Source organism: Monodelphis domestica, chromosome 2 (assembly GCF_027887165.1).
Source record: "Monodelphis domestica isolate mMonDom1 chromosome 2, mMonDom1.pri, whole genome shotgun sequence".
Classification (NCBI taxonomy): Eukaryota; Metazoa; Chordata; class Mammalia; order Didelphimorphia; family Didelphidae; genus Monodelphis; species Monodelphis domestica.
The window spans coordinates 452,858,284-452,884,700 of record NC_077228.1 but is presented as its reverse complement, the minus strand read 5'-3'; the positions used below and the strand labels follow the sequence as shown (position 1 = coordinate 452,884,700).

Here is a 26,417-nt window from a genome sequence, read left to right as displayed (position 1 = left end):
AGTTTTGCAGAAGCTACAGATGCACATGAAAGGCTACAGATGACACTGAAAAAGTTTAGAAATTGAGAGATGCATATTTAAACCAAAATTTACAAGAAGGATACATATAATACAATACAATAAGGATATAAACTAAAGGGCAAATGTAGACTTCTTCTCTAGTATGAAAAGAAGCCAAAAAAATTGATACTAATTTTCCAGATCATTAACCCTGTGATGTAGAAGGGATAACTCTAGACATTTTTGCCCATAGAGGTATTTGGTTTACTCATGGGTTATGCTTTTATGTATAATTAATTCTTTTTATTTCTTACAAAATATTGAGAAATACTTGTATTGAGGGCAACATATCGTAACATTTGCTGTAAGGACTTAATGACTTTTGAAGGTTATCATCTCCTCTGGAGCTTATGTGAGCTTTACTAAGGTAGGATAAAAGGGAGTTCAATAGCTCACTGGATAGAGGACTGGCTCTAGAGTTAAGAAGCTCCAAGTTTAAATTTAACCTCAAATACTTACTAGCTGTGTGACTCTGGGCAAGTCATCTAACCTTTTTTCCCTTAGTGCCCTCCTCTGTAAAATGGGGATAATAGCAGCCACTTTGCAAGGACATTTGTGAGGATCAAATGAAATAGTAATTGTAAAGTACTCCCTAGAACTTCATGAGCACTATATAAATGTTAGCTATTATTTTTACTATTATACCTTCTTCCATCATTGTTCTCATGATAATCATTAATAACCAGAATGTACAGACTGATTATATAAGATAACAATGACATCTCAAGGTGCATCAGGTTATGTGATCTTTGTGCTAATTGTATTTGTCCCTTGTATCTACTGCCTCTGAGGAGAATTAATGTATGCTAAGACTAAACCTACCAAAAGACAGACCATAAATTCAGAAAAAGCTCTCTAGGAATTCTGATGCACATACTCTAGCCAATCAGTCTTTGAAAAACCTCTAATACAAACTCAAAGATAAATCTTTAAAGGACAACTAGATGACTTAGTAAATTGAGAGCCAAGCCTATAGATGGGAAGTTCTGGGTTCAAAATTGACCTCAGATACTTCCAAGCTGTATGACCTATGACACGTCACTTACTCCCCATTGCCTGGTCCTTACTGCTCTTCTGCCTTGGACCAAGTCACAGTATTGGTTCCAAGATGGAAGGTAAGGGTTTTAAAAAAAGATAAATCTTTAATGAATAACATCAGAAACAGTTTTCTCTTTACAAATAAGAATAATCTAGGCTCAAACTGTACTCTGCTGAAGATTTACTCCACCAAATATTTGCTGCCCAAGAGAAGTGTTGCCTGCTCTCTACACATGTCGTAGTTGATGAGACAAATAAGACAAGGAAGAACATTTGAGACAGTCATATTCCTGCATCCTTCTCCACTATCTAGAGACCTGGTGAGCCATCTTATATCCTTAAATAAACCCTACTTAGATTCATATTTTATGCACTGCATACTTCTTTTGCTCCCTAGTGTCATGATGGCAACATTTATCATACAATAATCTATTTAGAGAGAGCATTTGCTGCTAAATGCAGAGGATATGAAGGATGCCAGTTATTAACTATCTAACTTCTAAAATTAGCCCCACAAACCTAGGTTTGGGTTTACCTAGAATATCTGGGATATAAGAATTTTACTAGAGTCTCAGAATAACTCCAGGTAGGTACTTGCAGTATTATTTCAATTTTACACATCAGGAAATTGAGTTAAACAGCTTGTCTACTCATAGTCTATCATTGTTTGAACTCATCACTCCATCTCTCCCTATGTGATTCATCTCAAAGTCACCTTAAGAAAAATGTCATCTACTTGTGAGATTAGGATTGCTTCTTAAGACAAATGTGATCTACAGTATCCCAGTTCCTGGTGTAACCAAAGATGGTCAAAACCTATGTCCATTAGTGGACAGGGATTGCCCATTGTTTTTCTGCTAAGGCCTTGGAGAACTTAGCCCTTCTCATTCCTACAAGAGGAAAAGGAGAAGTTGTACAAGAGGAGCAAGACCTAAAGACAACATCAGATGGAGCTATGAGATGAAGAAAAAAGACTTGTAGACTAGAATCCTGGGGCAGAACTGCCTCTGTTGCCACTTTAGCCACCACAGATGACACTTCTCTAGGAGAGACATCAGGTGTAACCCAGGAAGAAGGCAAGAAGAGCTGCCTCTGTGTTAGGGACTCATGAGCATGAGAGAGATGCTCAGGGAAGCAATTCCCCAAAAAAGGCAGAACAGGACACTAGAGGAGCAGATAATGTGAAGAGCAGGCACCATGGAAGAGGGAGTCGTCACAATGTTGAAATTCTCAGCAGCAAACTCCAGGTCAATAGGATTATCTGAGTAGATGCTGGCTTTACTGGGCAGCAAAGGTGATTCAAAGAATAGAACCAGGGGTCCACAAAGCAAGTTCCAATCCAACCTCAGATACTTTCTAACTGTAAGGCTTGGACAAATCACTTAACCTTGCCCCTCCCCCATCTGCATTAGTTTCCTTGATTGTAGAAATGGGAGGAATTATAATGCCTATCTCACAGGATTGTTGTGAGAATAAAATGAGATAATAATTTAATAAATAATCATTTTAATTTTAATCATTTACAATTTTTAAACAAAAAAATTATTTCTACATTAATGTTGAAGGCTGGACTGAAGTTGAAGAAGAAGAAAAAAAGAAAAGAAAAACATTAGAAGAAAAGGAAAACAGTCTGTGGTACAGAGTCCTGGGCAGAAGAGAGAAGGCAGGTCATGAGAAAGGGAAGAGGCCACATGCACAGACACATACACACAAGATGAAAGCAAAGGAGGCTGGGCAGTCAGGGTCAGGGTTCTTGGCTAGTCTCCTACTTCATGTAGGTTCCCAGCAGGTTCTTTTTAAAGGCTGTAAGGTTTATCCAGAGTGTGTTTTCAATGGACTATCAATATTGGGTTCTCCCAGGAGGCTTTGGATAGAGAGTAGGATGGTGCTGTCATTGTTCAGAGCTGACCACTTGTATTTGAAGATATACAAATAGATATTGCCTTGGGAATCCACATTAGGATGGTAATAGGGTAGCACAGTGACTGGAACATAGTAGGTGTTTAATAAATACTTATTAGATTCTTCCTCATCTAGAGAAAAGGGTAACACCAGGGCAGTGATTCTCTTTTACCTCTTCTCTCTCCATCCCTAAATTGGTATATATTTGTTTTAACAGCTCTCTCTGTTTCATTCATTTTCTACCCTTGTTCACCTTGTATTTTAAACTAATATTAATTTTAAACGGTTAACCATTTGAATTGTTGCTCTGTATTTCATTACTCAAATGCAGCTGAGAAGTCATGGATGGTAAAGAATACTGAATAAACGAGAATTTTTTTCAAAATTCCAATATATATTCACCACACAAGACCAAGTTTCCCGCTAATCACCAGGATCTTCTTAGCTGGGAGAGCAAAATGAGGATAAGAGAATTATTCATTCATACTTTGTAGCCTCACAAAATCAGGGGTCATGTGGGTATGGATTCTATTAGGCAAAGGAGTGAACAGTTGATGGAGGCTAGGTTTGTAAATAAACTGAATGTAGTCTTTCTAAAGCAATCACTTGAGGTAGCTCTTCTTTCCATTGTCTCTCTAAAGCAGGTAAGACAAGAAAATCATTAGAGAGGCATACTAAAGCATTGCAAACAGAACTTCAAATTGGTTCAACCATTTTGGAAAGAAATTTGGAATTATGCAAATAAAATTATGAAAATGTTTAGACCCTTTGACCCAGAGATTGATTCCACTGTTAGGTATATGTTCCTGTAAGATTAAAAATTAATAATCACTCCAAGTGGATATTACTTATAATATATACTTATAATAATACGTATAATAATACTCCAAGTATAAGATTTATTAAAAATAACTTGAAGTAAAGGAACATGATCGAATGAGAAAGAGGAGCTACCCAGATCTCAAAAAGCAGGGTTGGGGTGGGGAGGTGGCAAAGAGAGGGGGAGAGAGAGAGAACCTGACCACAGTTGGTAGGAGGAAGAGCAGGAGAGTGAGGGAAGAAAAAAAAAAGGCAGGATTACAGCAAACTTTTATACAATAGAAGTAAGGATGCAATGTGGGGAACACAGGAAAGGGATGCTGGGAAATGAAGTCCAGGGGTACAAAATTCTATTTACACATTCCCAAGATAGTCATTGACAAAAAGAAAAAGTTCATATACAACAAGATATTAATAGCAACAGTTTTGTGTGTGTGTGTGTGTGTGTGTGTGTGTGTGTGTGTGTGTGTGTGTGGTCACAAGGTAGATGTCCTAAACAACTAATCAAATTGTGTGCATGAATGTAATGGAATATTATCGTACCATAAGAAACAATGAGCATGATGAATACAGAAAATAATGAAAAGAGATGAATTGATACAAAGTGAAATTAATACATCAAGGAAAACAATAGGCATAATGACTATATAATGAAAACAAAAAGAATAATCACAAAACAATTTTAACCAAATGTTGCAAAATTATATAGAGCAGGATCAGCCCCCAAAAACAGATATTAGAATTCACTTCTCCCCCAACCCCTATCCTCCGCAGAGGTCAGGGTCTGTAAGTATGGAACATTGTATATGACATCATGTTTTTTTTCAATGTGTTATAGGTTTTTACTGAAATTTTTTTCTCTTTTTTCTTTTTTTTTTAAACAAATCTTTGATTTAAGGAATGATTCTCTAGATGGGGATTTATGAGAGGGATAGGTGGAGACTAGTGATGTAAAAACAAAAGATGTTTAGCAAAATCTCCTTAAAAAATGGAAAGGAAATGCATTCATCCAAGGGGTGGAACTGAGAGAGTTTGGCTAAAGGGAAAGTCAAAACCCTCAGGAAGAAATTGGCCTCACTCAAATGAAGGTGGAGGTGAGCCAAGAGGGAGTAACTGGCCCCACACCCTCTCCAAGTATATCCTACCTCATATAACTGTTAAAGTACTATTAATACTGAAAATAATTTTTCAAACCTAAGAAATAATCAGAGTTTGGCTACCATTGTGGGGCTTTCCCTAAAATTTGGAGATGCCATAGTTTTTTCCAAGTTATTCTTTCTCCCCACCTTCTCCATAGTTTCTTGTTCCATCAGGTCACCTGATCTACTCAATTCATTAGGCCAAAGGACTTTTCTTTGGTCTAGGAGGGTAAAACAGCATTTTCCTGAGCCCATCCTTTCTTCTCTTTGATCAGAAGGGATCACTTAGAAATCAGTAAGATATTATTCTATTTTCCTGCCCAGTGAGGTGTTCCTTAAGCTATACTCTCATGTGCTTCCAGTTAATTAATCCTTATGAGGTTTCCACTGCAGAGCATGAACAGGGTCTAATAATTGGCTTGTACTACTTAATTACCAATCCTGAGTAGCCCCCAGAAGCCAGGCTCAAGTCCCAAAACAGAGGAGGCAAAGAAAAAGCAACATCTGAAAAATGTATTTGCTATATTTATGAACATTTTACCTTTTGTATCTGCTTGAGGTGTTTATGATTTTAATGAATTTGCTAATAATGAAAATCACGTGCACATTGAGGTCTTTAATCACCCCCAATAATAATCTGAATTTATTCAAGGTAAGGAAAAAGTCTAGCTCTATCACAAAAGTTCACTCCTATACACACATTGACAAACATAGTCTTGATATGCTACCCTTACCATTCACACTGACAAGGCAATATCAGTACTGGTTTCCTGTTGGATACAGGCATGGGCTCCCAAAAGCACGACAAGGCAAAACAGAATTAGACCATTTAATTTGTAACTTGAGTAATCAGTGGCACAAAATTAGAATGGAGTTTCAAGATGTTGATGAGGTTTGTTTATAACATATTAAAAGAACTGGGAAAACATATGGCATATGTCTGTAGAATTCTACTCTAACAATTGGTCCCTTGAAGCCAGAGTCATTTTTGCTTGATACTTTGCTCCAACTTGCCTCAAATGCTTGTTTCTACACAACAGACTTGCTTTGGGTAAATATGTTAATAGTAAAATCGAAAAGGTCTGAAATGCCAAAAAGCTTCGTTCTAAACCCCTAGATAGAGCCTATGAGGTTTCAGTTATAAATCTGTTGTCCCTTAGAATTTATTTTTAGGATCTTGAATAAGGATTCTTGAGAAGAATCAGTTATAACTAGCCTCAGAGCAACCAATGTCTGTCAGCTTTTTTCATGGTCATCCACTGGCTCATGCCCTCAAAGTCCTGTCACAGATGCTTTCTCCTGGGTTCCCTTTCCAGTCTGCCTCTTCTCATGGCTACACAGTTGGCCCTACTCCCACCTGCTCCAAAACTCCATCCCACCCCCAAATAATCTCCTTCTGTTCAATCCAACCCACAACCACCCCATACAAGTAAAAAAAATAAACTTCTAATTATGGCTCTAATTAAAAAAAAAACTGCTATCCACAACATTAACCAGGCTTGTTTTTCTTTCATTCGTGTATTTGTTGGCCCATATGGTGACTTGGAGTCAGAAGCATTGAGTTAAAACCTGGATTTTGAAGTTTACTAACTAGGAGATTTCACCGAGTTGAGCCTCAATGGTCTCATGTGTAAAATGGGGATGAGCACACGTGTACTACCTACTTGTTGTTAGGATCAAATAAAAGTGACTGGTGATAATAAGGGAAAATATGAATGAATTCTTATTTAGCACTTTGTTCCCTAAAGTATTAGGTCTTCATCATTAAATGCTTATAATATAGACAGAATTGAGAACTAAAGTATAACAAAAAATGATTCCATCAAGGTTAGACACAGCCCAATTATTTCTAAGCTGTTTCCCCAGGGCATTCCAGCTTGAGAGGAGATGGTGACAGAGCTGCCAACTAATAAGGTTTTTCAAAATGCTTCACAAAGGCATTGACTGTGAGCTAGAGGCCAGAGTGATAGAAATAGTCCTTTAGACATAATCAAGACAAATGTTCTACCAACCCTTAAGACTCCCAGACTTACTCTCAAATACTCCTGGTGCCTGGGAGGCACAGAACATGAATTCCAGGATTATGCTGGTATGTACAGAACGATTCCGTTTTCTCTAATGTACAAACCTGAGGAAGGCTTTTCCCAGAGGATTCTACTAGCCCTGTCTTGTATTTGAGAAAAAGAGATCAGTATTATTAAAGACCATCAATTAGTCACCATTCAAGGAGTATTTTACAAAATAATCTTCGAAGCCCAAAGGTGTTTTATAGAATGCTGAAAACCCAACCAACCAATCAATAATCAACAACAAACATGTATACTATGTGGTAGGCACTATGCCAAATAGAAATCTACCTGTTGCCAATAAATCAATGTCCCAAATTAAGTCAAATTTTTAAGAAATGATGTCATTCTTCAATTGATCATGAATAGCCAGTTTTTGAAGGAAGAAATCAAGCATATCAATAGCCATATAAAAATGCTCTAAATCACTAATAATTGGAGAAATGAATATTTTAAAACTTCTGATGTGCTACCTCATATCCATCAGGTTGGCTAAGGTGTCAAAAAATAGAATATGACAAATGCTGGAGAATATATGGGATAACATGCACACCAATGTTCTGTTGGTGGAGCTATAAACTAGTCCAACTATTCTGGAAGGCAATTCAGAATCATACTCCAAAAGCTATTCAATTATGAATTCCTTTTGTTATGGGGATTTTAGGAAAGGGGAAAGGGTTTATACACAAAGGAAAAATCACATTTAAATAACGAGTTTATTAACAGAGAAGGGGAAGATGTGGGAAAAGGAATAAGGGGAAGGATAGCATCTGACTTTTACCCACTATATTTGATTACCTAAGCTTACACTGTCTAACTATCTTAACTAAAGACTATTAAGAATAAATCCCACAGTAAACCCAGAATCTTACACACACAGAGTCAGTGGTTGGTCAGATATCAGGAATCCCAGTTGTGGTGTCCTCAGATGATCCCAGCAAGGTAGAGATCTTTTCCCCAGTCAATCTGTCCACTAGGAAGACTGGAGATTTTCCTCTCACCCTTGTCAATTGATCCTCAAAGGCCAGTTGCTTGATAGGTGGTTTGTTCAGGGAGTCTCAGCTACCCACCTTCCTTCTTCACTTTCAGCTCCAAACTCAGTCAGCTGGAAAACTGCCCCTTTGGAACTCTGACTCAACCAGCTCATAAAAGATTCTAAGTCTGAAGACCTGCCAATCATTCTTGCAACTTCTACCTTCCCTTGCTATACCTTTGACCCAGAAATACCACTACTAAGATTACACCCCAAAAAATAAAGAAGAAAAGGACACATGTGACCAAAAATTTAATAGTACCTTTTTGCAGTGGCAAAGAAATGGAGATTCAGGAGATATCAATCCACTGGGGAACAACTAAACAAGTTATGGCATATGATTGTGATGAAACATTATTTGCTCTAAGGAATGATGAAGGGTTTGGTTTCAAAAAAACTTGGGAAGACTTCTATGAACTGATACAAAGCAAAATGAGTAGAATAAAAATGATCTATAAAATAATTGCAATATTGTAAAAATAATCAACTTTGAAAGTCTTAGGAACTCTGATTGATGAAATAATCCATCACAGATCCAAAAGACTTATGATAAAGATTCTATATAGAGAAATGATGAACTGAGAGTATAAAGTATATATATATTTTTTTCTTGCTTTTGGGGAGATGGAGGAGAGAGATGTTGCTAATGTGGACATTTATTTTTGCATGATTATACATCTTTATAATAAATTTTTATTTCCTTGCCTTCCCATTGGGTATGGGATGGGGTGGGGAAGGAAGAGAATTTGGAACTGGAAAAAAAGGATAAAAAGTCTCTATGCTTTAAAAGCAAACAACTCCTGGTTATATCTAAATATCTGTCTTCTTCTCTGATGAAGAAGCTACCCTTATTGTAAATCAGCTCCATTGTACCCTGGACTTCCAGATCTCTCAAATTTATCTGGTCTACTCTACGCCTAGACAGATCCACCTTGAAAATGACATTCGATCCCCTACTCAGAAAAGGAGAAGGGAATGGTACCTGTGAATGAAAGGTGTTGAAAAGCAACAGAGATGTGTCTTAGAGAATCCGAACTCCTCTATTTTCTACAAATTATGGAGGAGATTGATTAGGAACCCCTTTATTAAAAATTCCCTCTCATAGACCAACATAAAGGGGATTGTTTCTCCCACAACAATTCATCCCCAAAGAGTCTAGAGCCAAATATTTCATCCCTATTCTCTGAGACCCATCCTCCATAATGTCAAAGGGCATGTCAATCTCCTCCATAGGAAGACATAGTCAAAGGTACTTTGGGATAGTCAGAACTCTCTCTTCTCTGTAAAGGAATCAGGTTGTTCCAGGAACTCTCCTGTTTCATCTTCCATAGTTGGAATTTTAGCAACTTGGACACTGAATTTTATCTCTGAAGCTGTTGGCCAGAATTATGTGGGTCAAGAAGGTGCTTAAATAAACCCAGATTTCCCCTTTGTTATTACACATTCTGGTCACAACAGAGGGAGAGCCAGAAGAAACAAGAATAAGTGAAGGGAGTCATGGGAATATAGCCACAACCTGTGGCACCCTAAATTGTTTAGATGAGTAATTAGTATGATTCATTTCCCTGAGATTGTCTCTTGCCTGGGTTACACCCTCTAAACTCTTAAAGAACTATAATTATTTAATTAAATATGCACAGGAATTATCAGCTCATCATGAACCCAAGCTGTATAGTCAGTGAAGTAAGAAAGGTGTTCCCCTCCTCTAAAAGGCTGGCCCGTTCTATGCACCATCTTTCCTTTTCTCCTAAATAAACTCTTCTTCCTTCTAGAAGTTAATTACTCCATGAGAAAGGTCAGACAATGCCAAGGAATTTGATCGACCTAGAGTTTGGAAGGGATTATATGAGGTAAAAGTACACTTCCTACCTGATGAAAGCAGCATTTAACTTTTTTTTTAAGTTGTTTCAATGTTTGTTAAAAATATTCTGAGCAAAGAATTACAAACTTGTTTTAAACAGTTTCTGAAAGAGTTTGTATTGAGGATAGTTTGTGAAGCAAATGGTTGCAAAGCTGGTTACACCCTATTCCAACTGATGGGCTTTCATAGTATGGAGAAGCAAGTCAATTATCTGATGGAAAGGAATAAATAAAAACAGGTCAAGGCAGGCTGGCAAAGAATCATTATAACAGGGAAAACAGCCAGGAACTTCTAAGAAACAGTTCAGAGAATACTCAAAAGACAGTATTCTTTCCTTCCATCTTCTGCCATTAGGAAGGAAGAAAAGGATGCCAAGGAGATAAAAGCCTTTAACTATTTCAGCAGCATGCTGTTAAAAAAAGGGGGGGGGTTAATTTTAAGCTGAGATATCTATAACTGATAACTATGACACACTTTTAAGGACTTAGGTTGCCAATTTGACTTGAAGTTCCAGAACTGTAACATCCACAAAAAGGATTTGAGTCCAAAGTAAGATTCGAAGTGAGCTAATGAGCGTGGTAAACAGAGATTGAGGAGAAAATTCAAATGAGATTAAACTATGATATGTAGCACTTATATTAATGAAAAAGCAAAAGGACTTTCAAATGAGAGGGGAGAGGGAAAAAATTGATTATGTCAAGCCACTGTGCTATCTACCTTGGCTAGTAACTATGGGAAATTAGTTTTTGACACTAATAGAAGTTCACAGAAGACAAAAAAAAAAACATCCAATACAATATCTATGGACTCAAATGCCTGTATACAATAGCATAAAGTATGGCTAACAAGCAGGATGGAGGACAGGTAGGGAGCACAGTGAATATAGCTGCCAGGAGGACCTGGGTTCAAATGTGACCTCAGACACTGCCCAACTATATGACCCTGTGCAAGTCACTTAATCATATTTACTTAGCCCTTGCCCTTAAGTCCTAATGTTGTTACTAGGTCAGAAAGGACAGATTAAAAAAAAAAAAGCAAGATGTATTGGATTTCCTAACACGAGGAGGCAAATTTGATGTCATAAGTAATACTGGGGTGGGTAAAATATGATCAATAACTGGATCATAGTTTTGTAAAGGGAAAGTTAGAAAGGCAAAAACAAAGAGGGGAGAGGAAAAGAAGGACTAGGGGACAGGGAAAGAATCAATTTGGGTCAGGAAATCCAGGCATAATAGTGGGAGAATCATGAATCATGGTAGAGAACATTTGGGTAAATATTGGCGCTATCATTAGCAAAAGTAATATTGTCAGTAGGAGAGGGAGGGAGAGAGACAGGCTACCAACTACTTGGGGAGAAAGAGGAATAGATGAGGATTTAGAAAACAGATGATCATGGGTCTGATGCAAATAGCCATTATAGTACTGATGAGAGATTTCAATCATTTAGGCATCTCTTAGAGCTCTCTCTTTATCAAAAGCAGAGCAGCTAATTTTTCACTACTTCGGTTTAATGATCATTTATGTTTTGAATGTTTTATTGATGACATTTTTCTATGCCACAATAATTTCCCAATATGTTCTCCCATTGGATAATCCCTTATAATAAAGAAAAAGAGTTAAGCAAAATCAACTTTATAAAAAGACTCAGTGACATTCATGTTCACCTATCTACAAAGAGAAATAAGGTATGTTTTGTCATTTATTCTTCAGAACCAAGATTGACCATCATGATTAATATGAGTTCAGTTACCTTTTGGCACTGTTTTTATTTGTAGTATTTTAGTCATTGAGTATACCATTCTCCTGGTTCTTATTTCTTAATTTTGCATTAATTCATACAAGTCTTGCCATATTTCTCTTAACTCTTCACATTTGTTTCTTACAATCAGCCAATTTATAAATATTTATTAAGTACCTCCTATGGACTAGACACTGTTAGTCACTGGGGATATGTATACAAAGAATGAAACAACCCCTATTCACAAAAGTGAGCTTATCTTCTAATATAGGTGATAAGTCCCTTACATATACTACAATTTGGTTAGCTGTTCCCCAATGGATTGGTATCTACTTAGACTGGTTTAAATACCACAAAATGTGCTTCTATGAATAATAGCTCTTTTCCTATGACTTTGACTTCCTTGAGATAAATATTCAATAGCATTGATGGTGAACCTTTTAGAGATGGAGTGCCACCTAGTACTGTGCATGCCTCACCCCCCAACACACCTTATCCCAGACAGGGGAGGGGGGAAGCGCTCCCATTGGGCTGCTGGACAGAAAGGCAAAGAGGTGTGGTAGAGAGGAGGATGGGAGCAGCTCCATTTGAGTCCCTCAGCCTTTCTAATAATGAATGCACTCTGGTGGGCGACAGGGCTTGTACCCACAGAGAAGGCTGTGTGTGCCCTCTTTGGCATGCATCTCATAGGTTCACCATTACAGTTCAGTAGTAATATGCTCATTCAAAAGGGATGGTCCTCATAATAAAGAGTAAAACAGGTTCGGTTGTGTTCTTGCAGCTTCTCCTGGACCCAAACCTAGAATCCAAGAGTTCTAAAGAAAAATAAAACTTGGTTTATTTAGTACCCTGAAGTCTTTTCCTCTTAGAATGGGCAAAAGATGAGAAACTACATAACATACTTTCCAAGACCCAACTCACACTTCCTGAAAGGTCAGTTGTAATAGATGAACTTAGCTGTATCTTGACTCTTATTTGAGCATGTTATTGTCTAAAGCCCATAAAGCCCATGTTTTTCTTTCATGCATATTGTCTTGGTAGAGACCTCTGATTGTTTCTTGCTTCAATTAGTTCATTGCTTATGGAACAAGCATTGAAAGAGGATATGGAAGACCTTGACTGGGCAGCTAGTAGCATAATGGACTGGATCCAGGAAGACCTAAATTCAAATCTTGACCTCAGTCACTTCCTAGCTGTATGACCATAGGCAAAGTAACTTAACCACTCTCTGCCTCAATTTCCCAATCTTTAAAATGGGGATAAGAACAACACCTACCACACAGGGTTGTTATGAGGATCAAATGAGATAATATTTGTAAAGCAATTAGAATAGTACCTGGTACAGGTAATAATTTAATAATTGTATAAAATAAAATATTAATTAATTATATAAAATAATTTAATAAATACTAATGCCCCTCCCTTTCCTATCATAAAGGATATTTGTGCATTTAGAGGGTACCTTTGGAAAGAAAAGAAGGAGCAGTTTGCCTTGTTCTCTTGCTATTTCATAAGATCATATATCTTGAAGTATGAAAAATCTTTGAGATTACCTAATCCAATCCTTTCATTTTATAAATAAGAAAATTAAACCAAAAAGAAATGAAGTGACTCTCCCAGGGTCACACAGGAAGTGACAGAGCTGGGATTCAAAGACAGATCTCATGACTACAAATTAAAGTTGCCTCCTAGATAAAAGCTTACTGCATGTGCCCTTTAGGCATTTGTTCATCTTGTATCCAGAAGACATACTATCTCTCAGTTTAATAGAGGTGATGCTTACAACATGTCCAATGTGGGTGGTCACTCTTTAGTCTGGTTCTTGCCAAATCTTAGAGAGGGCATTTTACCCCTGACTCATTGGCCCAGATTCCTCAGGACCAGTCCCTGAAGGCATTGAGCTACAGGGTAGCATGAGCTTTCCATCCAGATGGTGGAGATCATTTGCCTCCAATTATATGAGGAGATAGCAGTGAGGGCAAACTAAGATGATCTTTTTCCCTTTCCTCACATGGCTTTAAAACCATGATGCTTGGAGTCACATGGAACAAGAAAGTACTTGGTAAACCTTAATGATCTATATAAATGTCAGCTATTATTACTAAAGAGGAAAGGATTTAACAAAGAGGCATACTTTCTTTGATTATACAACAACCTACTTTAATTAGTCTAAATTTTTTTTAATTTTATAATATTTTATTTGATCATTTCCATGCATTATTCATTAAAGACAAAGATCATTTTCTTTTCCTCCCCCCACCCACCGTAGCCAACGCGTGATTCCACTGGGTATCACATGTGTTCTTGATTCGAACCCATTGCCATGTTGTTAATATTTGCATTAGAATGTTCATTTAGAGTCTCTCCTCTGTCATGTCCCCTCAACCGCTGTAGTCAGGCAGTTGCTTTTCCTCGATGTTTCTACTCCCACAGTTTGTCCTCTGCTTGTGGATAGTGTTTTTTCTCCTAGATCCCTGCAGATTGTTCAGGGACATTACACCGCTACTAATGGAGAAGTCCATTACGTTCGATTATACCACAGTGTATTAGTCTCTGTGTACAATGTTCTCCTGGTTCTGCTCCTCTCGCTCTGCATCACTTCCTGGAGGTCGTTCCGGTCTCCATGGAATTCCTCCACTTTATTATTCCTTTTTGCACAATAGTATTCCATCACCAATATATACCACAATTTGTTCAGCCATTCCCCAATTGAAGGGCATCCCCTCATTTTCCAATTTTGGGCCACCACAAAGAGTGCAGCTATGAATATTCTTGTACAAGTCTTTTTCTCCATTATCTCTGGGGTACAGACCCAGCAGTGCTATGGCTGGATCAAAAGGTAGACATTCTTTTATCGCCCTTTGGGCATAGTTCCAAATTGCCCTCCAGAATGGTTGGACCAGTTCACAACTCCACCAGCAATGAATTAATGTCCCTACTTTACCACATCCTCTCCAGCATTCACTGCTTTCCTTTGCTATCATGTTAGCCAATCTGCTAGGTGTGAGGTGATACCTCAGAGTTGTTTTGATTTGCATCTCTCTGATTATAAGAGATTTAGAACACTTCTTCATGTGCTTATTAATAGTTTTGATTTCTTTATCTGAAAACTGCCTATCCATGTCCCTTGCCCATTTATCAATTGGAGAATGGCTTGGTTTTTTGTACAATTGATTTAGCTCTTTATAAATTTGAGTAATTAAACCTTTGTCAGAGGTTTTTAATGAAGATTTTTTCCCAATTTGTTGTTTCCCTTCTGATTTTAGTTACATTGGTTTTGTTTGTACAAAAGCTTTTTAATTTGATGTAGTCGAAATTATTTATTTTACATTTTGTGACTCTTTCTATGTCGTGCTTGGTTTTAAAACCTTTCCCCTCCCAAAGGTCTGACATGTATACTATTCTGTGTTTACCCAATTTACTTATGGTTTCCTTCTTTATGTTTAAGTCATTTACCCATTTTGAATTTATCTTGGTGTAGGGTGTGAGGTGTTGATCTATTCCTAATCTGTCCCACACTGTCTTCCAATTTTCCCAGCAGTTTTTATCAAATAGTGGATTTTTGTCCCCAAAGCTGGGATCTTTGGGTTTATTGCATACTGTCTTGCTGAGGTCTCTTGCCCCCAGTCTATTCCACTGATCCTCCTTTCTGTCTCTTAGCCAGTACCAAATTGTTTTGATGACTGCTGCTTTGTAATATAGTTTGAGGTCTGGGACTGCAAGGCCCCCCTCATTTGTGGTTTTTTTTTCATTATTTCCCTGGATATCCTTGATCTTTTGTTCTTCCAAATGAACTTTGTTATGGTTTTTTCTAAATCAGTAAAGAAATTTTTTGGGAGTTCCATGGATATGGCACTGAATAGATAAATAAGTTTGGGTAGGATGGTCATTTTTATTATGTTGGCTCATCCTATCCATGAGCAGTTAATGTTTTTCCAATTGCTCAAGTCTAGTTTTAGTTGTGTGGCGAGTGTTTTGTAGTTGTGTTCATATAGTTCCTGTGTTTGTCTCGGGAGATAGATTCCTAGGTATTTTATTTTGTCTAAGGTGATTTTGAATGGGATTTCTCTTTCTAGTTTTTGCTGCTGAGCTGTGTTGGAGATATATAGAAATGCTGATGACTTATGTGGGTTTATTTTGTATCCTGTAACTTTGCTAAAGTTGTTGATTATTTCAATTAGCTTCTTGTTTGAGTCTCTAGGATTCTTTAAGTAGACCATCATGTCATCTGCAAAGAGTGATAACTTGGTCTCCTCCTTGCCTATTTTGATGCCTTCAATTTCTTTTTCTTCTCTAATTGCTACTGCTAATGTTTCTAGTACTATGTCAAATAGTAGAGGTGATAATGGGCATCCTTGTTTCACTCCTGATCTTATTGGGAATGAGTCTAGTTTATCCCCATTGCAGATGATGCTTGCTGATGGTTTTAGATATATACTGTTTATTATTTTTAGGAACGACCCTTCTATTCCTATGCTTTCTAGTTTTTTTAATAGGAATGGGTGTTGTATTTTATCAAAGGCTTTTTTGCATCTATTGAGATAATCATGTGGTTCTTGTTTGTTTGCTTGTTGATGTGGTCAATTATGTGGATGGTTTTCCTAATATTGAACCAGCCCTGCATCCCTGGTATAAATCCTACTTGATCATGGTGGATGACTCTTCTGATCACTTGCTGAAGTCTTTTTGCTAGTATCCTATTTAAGATTTTTGCATCTATATTCATTAGGGAGATTGGTCTATAGTTTTCTTTCTCTGTTTTTGACCTGCCTGGTTTTGGAATCAGTACCATGTTTGTGTCATAAAAGGAGTTTGGTAGAACTCCCTCTTTGCTTATTATGTCAAATAGTTTGTATAGTATTGGGATTAACTGTTCTCTGAATGTTTGATAGAATTCACTGGTGAATCCATCAGGCCCTGGGGATTTTTTCTTAGGAAGTTCTTTGATGGCCTGTTGGATTTCATTTTCTGATATGGGATTATTTAAGAATTCTATTTCTTCTTCTGTTAGTTTAGGCAGTTTGTATTTTTGTATATATTCATCTATATCACCTAAATTGGTGTATTTATTGCCATATAATTGGGCAAAGTAATTTTTAATGATTGCCTTAATTTCCTCTTCATCAGAGGTGATGTCCCCCTTTTCATCTTTGATGCTGTTAATTTGCTTTTCTTCCTTCCTTTTTTAAATTAGATTGATCAGTACTTTGTCTATTTTGTTTGTTTTTTCAAAGTACCAGCTTCTTGTCTTATTTATTAAATCAATAGTTCTATCACTTTTGATTTTATTAATTTCTCCCTTAATTTTTAGGATCTCTAGTTTGGTTTTCTGCTGGGAGTTTTTAATTTGGTCGCTTTCGAGTTTTTTTATTTGCATTTCCAATTGATTGATCTCTGCTCTCCCTGCTTTGTTAATATATGCACTCAGGGATATAAATTTACCTCTGATTACCACTTTGGCTGCATCCCAAAAGGTTTGAAAGGATGTCTCGCCATTGTCATTTTCCTCAATGAAATTATTGTTTCTATGATTTCTTCTCTAAACAATTTTGGAGTATCATATTGTTTAATTTCCAATTAGTTTTTGATTTGGTTTTCCATGTACCATTACTAATCATTATTTTTATTGCCTTGTGATCTGAAAAGGCTGCATTTATTATTTCTGCTTTTCTGCATTTGTGTGCCATGTTTCTGTGACCTAATGTATGGTCACTCTTTCTGAATGTGCCATGTGGTGCTGAGAAGAAGGTGTATTCCTTTTTATCCCTATTTATTTTTCTCCATATGTCTATTAATTCTAATTTTTCTAAGATTTCATTCACTTCTTTTACCTCTTTCTTATTTATTTTTTTATTTGATTTATCTAAATTTGATAATGGTTGGTTCAAGTCTCCCACTAATATGGTTTTACTGTCTATTTCTTCCTTCAATTCTCCTAGTTTCTCCATTAGAAATTTGGGTGCTATATTATTTGGTGCATACATGTTGATTAGTGATATTTCCTCATTATCTATAGTCCCTTTTAACAAAATATAATTACCTTCCCTATCCCTTTTGATCAGGTCTATTTTTGCTTTGGCTTTATAAGATATCATGATTGCCACTCCTGCCTTCTTTCTGTCAGTTGAGGCCCAGAAGGTATTACTCCATCCTTTAATTCTGACCTTGTGGGTGTCTACCCGCCTCATGTGTGTTTCTTGAAGACAACATATGGTAGGGTTTTGGATTCTAATCCATTCTGCTATTCGTCTACGTTTTATGGGTGAGTTCATCCCATTCACGTTCAAAGTTATGACTGTCACTTGTGGACTCCCTGGCATTTTGATATCCTTAAATTCTAACCTTTCTTCTTCAGCTCTACCTTTTAGTCCAGTGATTTACTTTAAATCAGTCCCTCTTGTACTTCCCTTTCTTCCCCCCTCCCTTCTTATTCCCTCCCTTATTTTCCCCTGTAGTCTTTTTAAAATTCCCCCCCACCCTCTCCCTCCCTTGTACTGCTTCCCTCCCCACCAGTCTGTTTTTTACCATTCTACCCCCCCTATAGGGCGCAAATCTATTCTCTTCCCCAATGGATTGGATTGTTCTTCCCTCTTTGGATCAGTTTCAAAGTACATAAGAGTTGAGCATTTCCTATCTCCAACCTCTTTACCCTTCCAGTGTATCGATGTTCTCCCCACTCCGCCATGAGCTTCTTTGTGACATATAAATTTACCCCCATTTGTTTCTTTTCCCATTTCTTTTAGTCATAACCTCTTTTCTCTTTTAGCTTTAGTCATGTATATATATATACATACACATGTATATGTATTTATGCATGCCTATATCTATATACCTATTTATGTCTTGTCCTTTCATCCTATACAGTTTGTCACTGTTCCCTCTGAGTGTAGTTCTTCTAGCTGCTCAGGTGATAGCAACAGTTTTTAAGAGTTGCCGATGACCTCTTTTCTTATAGGGATACATATCATTTTAACTTATTGAGTCTCTTAAAATTTGTTGTTGTTGTTGTTGTTGTTTCCCCTCTTTTTTAATTACCTTTTGATGATTCTCTTGAGTTCTGTGGTTGGACTTCAAATTTTCTGTTCAGGTCTAGTCTTTTATTTATGAATGCTTGGAACTCTTCTGTTGTGTTAAATGACCATACTTTCCCCTGTAAGAATATAGTCAGTTTTGATGGGTATTTTATTCTTGGCTGTAGACCTAGTTCCCTTGCTTTCTAGAATATCGTATTCCATGTCTTTCAGTCCTTCAGTGTGGATGCAGACAGATCCTGTATTATCCTCACCGTGTTTCCATGGTATCTGAATGGCTTCTTCTTGGCAGCTTGTAATATCTGTTCTTTCATCTGATTGTTTTTGAATTTGGCTATAACATTTCTTGGTGTTGTCAGTTGGGGATTAAATACAGGGGGTGATCTGTGGATTCTTTCAATCTTTCAATCCACTTTCCCCTCTTGTTCTAGGATCTCGGGACAGTTTTCCTGGATAATTTCCTCTAGTATTATGTCCAGGCTTTTTCTCTTGTCATGGTCTTCTGGTAGTCCAATTATTCTTAAATTGTCTCTTCTTGAATGATTTTCTAAATCGTTGTTTTGTGAATGAGATGCTTCACATTTTCCTCATTTTTTTCATTCTTTTTGTTTTGTTTTATAGTGTCCTGATGCCTTGTGAGGTCACTTGATTCTAGTTGTTTTACTCTGGTTCTTAAAGATTGGATTTCATCTCTGGCTTTTTGGTCATCTTTTTCCTTCTGGTCTGATTTTCTTTGAAGAACGTCTTTCATCCTCTTTACCTCGTCTTTCATCTCCTTTGCCTCATCCTTCATCTCCTTTGCCTCATTTTCCAGCTGGATGATTTTGGCTTTCAGGACACTATTTTCTTGTTTTAGTTCAAGTGCCTCTGTTTCCAGATGACTTATCTTAATTTTTAAGTTCTTTTCCCAATTGTCTTCAGTCTCTCTTAGTTGTGTTTTGAGTTCTTCCACAGCCTGTATCCAATTCGCTGGGATTTCTGGTTTATCGTTTGCTGATCTCTCCCCTTCTGTTCCATTTGCTGAGTAATAGCTGTCTATTGTAGTTTCTTTCTTCTGTTTCTGTTGTTTGTTCAAATTCACCCCTTCTTTACTCCCTGTATTTGTCTGTGTTCTTGTTCCTCTCGTTTTTTTGTTTTTTGGGAACTTCTATCAGTCTCCCCTCTTGGAGCTTTAACAGAAGATCTCTTGGTGTAATCTCTGGGGGAGGGTTGTTGGGGGTTTGAGCTTTCCTGTCCTCTGGAGGCTTTTGATTGGCTTAAAGTCCAGCAGTCAATGAGGATGGATGGGGAGCCTGGGCTTCCCTACGTTCTGGAGACTTTTGGTGGGATTGAGTTCAGCTTAGTTGGGCTGGGTTTACTCTGAGTTTTAAACTTTCTGGATGGCTGGAGCAAATATGGAGGATCTCCAAAGCTCTGGCCAGGCTGCCAGGTCTATGCTCCTTCTAGGCTGCCATCTTGACTTCCCCTCTCGGTTTCTATTTTTTTTTCAGAAGACCCTGCTCTCTAAGGGGGGAGGTAAGCTGCCTCCCTGGGCTCTGAGGGCTCCTGATGGGATTAGGTTCACCTGGTTTGGGCCAAATGGGCCCTGAAGCAAAAAACCTCCTCCTCCACAATCTGTGTTGAATGCCTGGAGACTGGCCCAGGTTGTTTTCAAGGTAAGCCCTTCACCGGCCCTGAGGTTTTTGTTCTTTTAGAAGCTCTGAGGGCTCCTGACAGGATTAGGTTCAGGTGGTGTGGGCCGAATGATCCCCGAGTCAAAAAAAGGAAGAAAAAAAACCTCCTCCTTCACAGTCTGTGTTGAATGCCCAGAGACTGGCCCAGGTTACTTTCAAGGTGAGCTCTTCGGAGCAACCCCTTTGCCAGCCCTGAGTTTTCTGTCCTTTCAGTAGCTCTGAGGGCTCCTGATGGGATTCGGTTCAGCTGGTGCCCTAAAGCTGGGACCTCCTTTGAGACTAAGATGGAAGGACCCAGCCAGGGGGCTACAGGCATCCCCCTTCTCTCTATGTTTCCCTGCCGTCTATGTTGGGCGCCCCGGAGACTGGCTCAGGTGCTTTCAAGGTGAGTCCTCAGAGCCCTGAGGTTCCCACTGCTGCCATGGGCTCAGCACTCTGGGTTGGGGGGGGGATGGGTCCTGGGACCTTCCTTCTGCCTACCCCTTAGATCCGAGTGATCTAGGGTTCTGGCTTTTGGGGTGCGGTATCTTTTGATCCAGGTCCAGGAGGAGGGTTCCCCAGTTCTATCCTGTTGTTCAGCTTGAATTTCGGTGTCCTAGGAGCACTCTGTTTGCGAATGGTAAGGAAGGGTTTCCGAGGTCTGAACTTTCACTGCTTCTACGCCACCATCTTGACTGGAAATCTCTAGTCTAAAATTTTTGTCCTTTTCACTTGCCTAAAGTTATCAAGAGTCTCCAAAGCATAGAAAATGGATTGGAATGCAAGCCAAAGTGAAACAAATAGAGTGTGGGGATTTAATATAAATTGCACCTACTTATTCTGTTTGAAAACCCATCTTTGATCAGTATCATTCCTACCTTTTAACTACCTGTTGTGTTGGTGGTCTGGCATAAGGAAGGAGGCTGGTAAGGGGAGTAGTAATCACCAGCTGATGGGTGGAGTGGTCAGGACTCAGACCCAGAATGAGATTAGGCTTATCCAAACAGAGTCCAAGGAGGAGTGGCAAAAACTAGCTTTATAAGAGAGGGGACACAGGATGCTCATGCTCTCTTACTGGATACTCACTCTCCCTTCTCTGGAGTGTTTTACACTTGGCACACACTGGATTATTGAAATAGCCATTTGTGGGAGAAGTCAATGCAGCCCAACATCCTGTAAAGTGACTAAGAATTAGGGCAGACAAGTGATCATGTGATCTCTCTCTCTCTTTCTTTCTCCCTACCTCTGTCCCTCTTTCTCTCTCTCCCTCCCTCCTTGCCTCTTCCCTTCCTCTCTCCCTCCCTCCCTCTCTATTTCTCTTTCCCTCCCTCCTCTTTCTCTCTCTACCTCCCTCTCTCTTTCTCCCTCCCTCCATTTTTCCCTCCCTTCCTCTTTCTTTCTCTCCCTCCCTGTTTCTCTGTCTATCTCTCTCTCCCTCCCCCCTCAATCTCTCTCACTTTTATTAATAAATAATTAGGAATTAATATACAGTCTTCAGAGAACCTTAATCATAACAAAAAACAATTGTCTGATCTTGACTATTTTAATTCTGAGCAATTACTAGGTGGTACAGTGGACAGAGCACCAAGCCTGAAGTCAAGAAGACTCGTCTTCCTGAGTTCAAATTTGGCTTCAGACAGTTACAAGCTACATGACCCTGGGCAAGTCACTTAACCCTGTTTGCCTCATTTTTCTCATCTGTAAAATGAGCTGGAGAAGGAAATGACAAACCACCCCAGTATTTTTAGCAAGAAAACCTCAAATGGGACCGTGAAGAATTGGATGCGACTAAAAACAACTGAACAGGTATCAGGAATCCCCAAAGCATGGAAAATGGATTAGAACAAAAGCCCAAATGAGACAAGAGTAGAAAGTAATTGACTGATCTTGACCATTCTAACTTATTTGTACATAAATGACTAGAAAACTAGCATTTTTATTTGAAGCTACATGTTAACTGCTTTGCAAATTCTTTTCATTCTCAATGACTGAGCTAAATTTAAAGCATTTATCTCTCCCTTTGATGACAGTGATACTGTTTGAAGTCTTTCTTACAACAGTCATCTGTCAACATCCCATGATCTGAGGAGTTATGAGTCTCCTTGAATTAGACAAGAAAGCAAAACAAAGTCAGTTCCTTGATTTGGGTTTCTCTCTTGCCTCTCCTGCTTTTGTCCTGAATGCAGAATGCCTTTGGAATTTTAGAAAGAGAAGGCATCTCATAGGTCGCCTGATCCAATTCCTTCCTTTTACACATGAAGACATGAAGCCCAGAGAAGAGAAGGATCTCACCCAAGGGCTAATTAATAATAAGGCCAGGCAGGAATGTAAACTTCAGAAACATCAGCATTCTGGGTCTGAATCCTGACCAGACATTTTGCTTTTAATTTGCATCTCCATGGATAACATTTTCTCTGTCACTTTCTCAAGTCTCAAAAATCAACAGATCAATAGGCAAAGCCTCAATGTACAAAATTGCCAATTTCTGGGGTATAAATGCTCACACTGAATATTGTCCAATGGGCTCTCCTGAACTAACTCCGGCAAATCTCTCAAAACAGGACTATGTAAGAGAGGTATTCTAGCTTCTGGTACAATTCTTATTATATCAAACTGTCTCTTTCTATTTAATATCAATACAAGAACCCTGAAAATGAGTGTCAGAAGAAGTAAGACTTGGAGTTCTATTTAATCCTGGGTAAATCTTAACAAATCTCTTAATCTTGCAGAGCCCCTTTTTTGTTATTTACAATATCAATCAATATGCATTTATTAAGTGCCTACTATGTGCCATGTACTATGTTAAGTTCTGGCAATGAAACTCTCACTAAAGTAATTGTTAAGACAACCAACCATCCAATCAATCAGCAAACAATTTAGTAAGTGTATTTTAGGTACCAGGCACTACAAAAAGTTGAGGATAGAGGATAGTGCCTTAGACTCAGGAGGACCTGAATTTGAATCCTACTTCACTTGTAAGCTTCATAACCCTCCCCCCCCCAAAAAAAAATCCACTTAACCTCACTTTAGACTTGAGTTTCTCTTCTACCAAAAACGAGTATAATATTCACAGTATAAGATAGGAAAGTCAGATTCAGCATGCAAGAAAAGCACCCCAAGGGGGAGAGGAGCAAGGGAAGACAGAGAACTCTGAAAAAGAGCAAAAGAGCTGAGAAGATTCAAAACAGTTACTCCACTTCTCTTTGGGAACTCCTCAAAGGTAGTTGGTCCAAGGGAAACCTCTGAAGCAGAAAGACCTTCTGATCATTTGACCATCTCTCTATGAACTCAACCCTCTTGGATCCAGCTGATGAGAAAAGGAGTGGATAGGACTTTTATTATAAAGCCATCCATCCAAAGAAGACTTTCCTCTCTCTCCCCTAAAGTCTGTCATTGAACTTTGTACTAAACCTGGGTAGATAAAAGTCAAGACAGCTCTCACAACTGACCTAGGAGGGTCAGGCAAGCATCCTGACCCTTCTGAGTTTGGAGAGGGGGTCAGTTGTTAACCTTAGGGATCTCATACTTCCCACTTTCCACTTCCTTGCCCAATAATCTTATTTACCCTATCTTATGTGTGTCCCTTTAGAATAAATAGTTATTCCTTAGATCAAAGGCTTGCCTCATAATATCCAGGAATAGAGACCTGAAGCTTGGGGAGGAAGGCTGTACTTTCTCCTCAAGGAAGAAGAACCAGTTTCAGTCCTTGACTTTACATTCAACCCAGTCTCTGAAGAAATATATTCTGTAATTCTGAAGACAACCAGTGCTGGTTTTCCTAAGGAAAGAGAGGGGAGGAACAATCTATCCCTCCTCTCCACCTTCTTGCTCCATTTCATCTCTCTCACTGTCTAACATCAAAGTAGATGTAGTAGGTGGCTCCATTTCCCCATTCATTACAACAGGGTTGTTGCAAATGGTGTCCATCTTTAAGCAGCAAGTTTAGTCAGCTGCCAGAGCTATACTTAGAAGCCTTTCCAACTTGTTATAACATGTCTGAGTTTATGTCCAAATGGCTTAGACTTTGAGATGATATATTTGTATTAAGTGACAACAATGCATGTTGATATGTAATCGTGAGGAAGAGATTGATAGATATGTCATAGAAGCATCAAACATGAACTTGGATAGACTTCAGGAAATATTGAAGGCTGGAAGGACCTAGTAGGCTATGATCCATGGGGTCATGAAGAGTCTGGCATGACTGAATGAATACTGAACAACAAAAGTAATGAGGTAATACCTATGTGTATTAAAATGTTTTGCAAATCTTAAGGTGCTATATAAATATTTATTATTATTATGTCCCTAGAACACAAAAACAAGAATGCTCTCTTCTAATGAGACTATTCTAATGACTATTTATCTCAGAGAGTTGTGAGGCAAACACTTTGTTATTCAAAAACACTATGTAAATGTGAGCTATTACTATTATTATTACTGTTACCAAAAAATAGAAACAATATATTTTTAAACCTAATTCATTCAAAATCTCACAGATTTGGACATGCCTCCTACAAATACAAATTATAAAACATCTATATCTCATCCTGTGTTATTTTTGTCTGTGTTCTCCCACTAATCTTCCATAAAGGATCTCTCATGGGTCTTGGAGATATGACCCCCAATGAATCTTGTTTGTTCTAACATTTCCCTGATACAGACAATAGAATCCCTCTCCATTATTCCTTATTCTTATTGACCAACTCACTTCCTTTTCCAGTTATATATTCTCTTGTGTGATAGAGGTCTAATCCAAGAACTTGAATGATGTTTGTTCTTGATCCTGTGTATTAACTCTTAGGCAGTGTCACTCAAGATGGCTATCTTGCCCTAAGAGTTCCAACTGTCAGTTTGTGATAGTTGGTAATGGTGGATTTTCCTCTGGGGTGCCACTTGTGTCAGAGGGTTGGTTTGGGTGTAATGGAAGAAGGGAGAAAGAATAGAGTCTTCCCCCCAACTCAAGTTTAGGACAAGGGATATAAGGAGTTGCTGTTATATGCCCCAGAAAGTAGAAGGAGGGTGAGATGGGTTATTCCCCCCTTCAGTCCTCACCAGGTATGCCTCCTCACTAAAACTGCCTTTTACTCCCCTCTATTAACTAGTCTTATAGATGAACTTCTTCCCTTGGGGAAAAAAGAGAGAAATCAGCTCTCTCTCTCTCTCTTCTGCTGTGACTGTTTCCTTCATTCACAATGAAGTCATTTGAGGATAGATGACAATCTTTATTCTAAACAATTATTGTCAGGGATAAAACAGGAAGATGTATGAAGGTTTGGGGTTTAGAGGAAGAAGGGGAAAGAAAGTCCCTGTCTGTCTAAATCTTCCTTCCCTCCCTCCAAAGTTGAGAGACCCAGGCTTGACAGCCTGGCCCCTGAGAGGTTCAGATTGGGTGAACTCTGGTCTTTGTCACAGCAGAGCAATGTCCAGACCCAGGGTATCCAAGGAGCTGTGAGAGATTCTTGTCAGGGCTGCTTCTTCCTTCTGCTCAGGTTTCTGCCACTTCTTACTAGGATGGGGATGATGATCTCAGATAAGACTTTCCCCTCTGCTGTTGAGAGAGAGACAGAGACAGAGAGAGACAGAGACAGAGAGAGACAGAGACAGAGAGAGACAGAGAGAGAGAGAGACAGAGAGAGAGAGAGAGAGAGAGAGAGAGAGAGAGAGAGAGAGAGAGAGAGAGAGAGAGAGAGAGAGAGCAAGGGTTTCCACTCTTAGAATCTTCTCCTCCCTCGGGATTCGAATCCTCTTGAGCCCCTCCCCCATTGTGGATGAGAAGCCTCTGCATCTTTTCTTGGATTAGACCTCTATCACACTTGTCTATGTCTTGCATATCACTTCTTGTGTTCAGATCTTCAGGGGTAATATACTACAGTGAATTTATACTCAGAATATCCTCTCCATTGATCTTTGGGTTAGTCATAATTTTGAGTTTTCATAGCTCATAATAGTCTATATTTCACCTGGATTTCTGGGTTCCAATTCTAACTCTGAAACCATTTCTTATCTACCCTTGGGCAATGATACTCTGAGACTCAGTTTCTTTATCTGTACAAATGAGGATGTTGGACTAGATGG

At 38.5% G+C, this 26,417-nt stretch overlaps 1 long non-coding RNA gene across 1 annotated transcript; it reads right to left on the bottom strand.

Annotated features, from left to right (window-relative positions):
- Nucleotides 1-21,356: 21,356 nt before the first annotated feature.
- On the bottom strand, nucleotides 21,357-25,452 carry LOC107650982 (uncharacterized). Its single transcript, XR_001627233.2, has 2 exons — nucleotides 25,051-25,452; nucleotides 21,357-21,512 (listed from the first exon to the last, which is right to left on the bottom strand). It is a non-coding gene; the product is annotated as an uncharacterized LOC107650982 (long non-coding RNA).
- Nucleotides 25,453-26,417: the final 965 nt, after the last annotated feature.